Here is a 383-nt window from a genome sequence, read left to right as displayed (position 1 = left end):
CTTTGCCCAGGCAGCCACCGAGCTGAGGAACGAGTCCAGCCCAGCACGGCTGGGCAAGGTGGATGCCACAGCACAGACAGCACTGGCCACCGAGTTTGGCATCACCTCCTACCCCACGCTCAAGCTCTTCCGTGATGGCAACCGCACCCATCCCGTCGCCTACACTGGTAGGACTGTGGCACTGCGTGGTGGCTGACCAGGGAGGACACCTCTGTGGGGCTGGGCCAGGCAGGAGGGGGACAGGAGGGGGTGGCAATGTCCTGGTGGGGTTTGTGGGGTGGTGACTTGAGCAGGGGACAGTGTGGTGGTGGTCCCTGAGGTGAGTGATGTCAGGCAGTGCTGTGGTGGTGGTGGTGGCTGAGGCTGAAGGCTCAGGGAGGGGT

This window comes from Acanthisitta chloris, unplaced genomic scaffold, assembly GCF_000695815.1.
Source record: "Acanthisitta chloris isolate BGI_N310 unplaced genomic scaffold, ASM69581v1 scaffold25098, whole genome shotgun sequence".
Classification (NCBI taxonomy): Eukaryota; Metazoa; Chordata; class Aves; order Passeriformes; family Acanthisittidae; genus Acanthisitta; species Acanthisitta chloris.
Note: the sequence above shows the minus strand (reverse complement) of the source record.